A 699-nucleotide genomic window follows, 5' to 3' on the forward strand; every position below is an offset into this window, starting at 1 on the left:
TTCCCACAAAAGTTATGCACTAAAAAATAGCGAAAATAATTTGCGAAGAGACATTCAGTAGTTATTGCTGTAAACCGAAATGGTTTTTGTGTGTTTTGATGTAAGTAAATTAATAGATGGAACAAACTTATATTTAGAATTATGAATAATACTTAAATAGAATAGTCTCATTTATTTTTATTTATTTTTTTATTTTTGTTAGGAATTTATTTGGTGATTGTCTTTTAAAGTTTGGTGATTGAATTAGATAATTGGCCTTAAATTGAGTGCCCGAGAGTTCAGAGGAGATAAACTGAGTTAAAATTAAAAAAAAAAAAAAAAATTAATATCGTCGGAACGTCCAAAGTATGGTGTAAAAAGAGTAATGCGGAAGAGTGCTTCACACAGGGTGACACTCTTTCTGCACTACTTTTCGTTACCAGTGATAATGACTAAAATTAATACCGTATTTTCCGGATCATAAGACTTTTTTTTTTTCTTTTTTTTTGTACTTCGTGAACCCTTCATCTTATGGTTTGAAGATATGCAGATTTAAAAAAATTTTTTTTTTTATACATATCTCCTTAATTAAAACTCGCCCTTTATTCCCCAAAAGAAGAGCAGTAAAAGCCATATTCTTCTAGAAAGTTTTTTGGAAAGAACTATACGGAATGAAAGAACTACAGGGAAGGAAAAACCTACCATGTACCATTTCTCATT

The sequence above is a fragment of the Mastigoproctus giganteus genome, chromosome 6 (assembly GCF_048544385.1).
Source record: "Mastigoproctus giganteus isolate SK-2022 chromosome 6, ASM4854438v1, whole genome shotgun sequence".
Lineage (NCBI taxonomy): Eukaryota > Metazoa > Arthropoda > Arachnida > Uropygi > Thelyphonidae > Mastigoproctus > Mastigoproctus giganteus.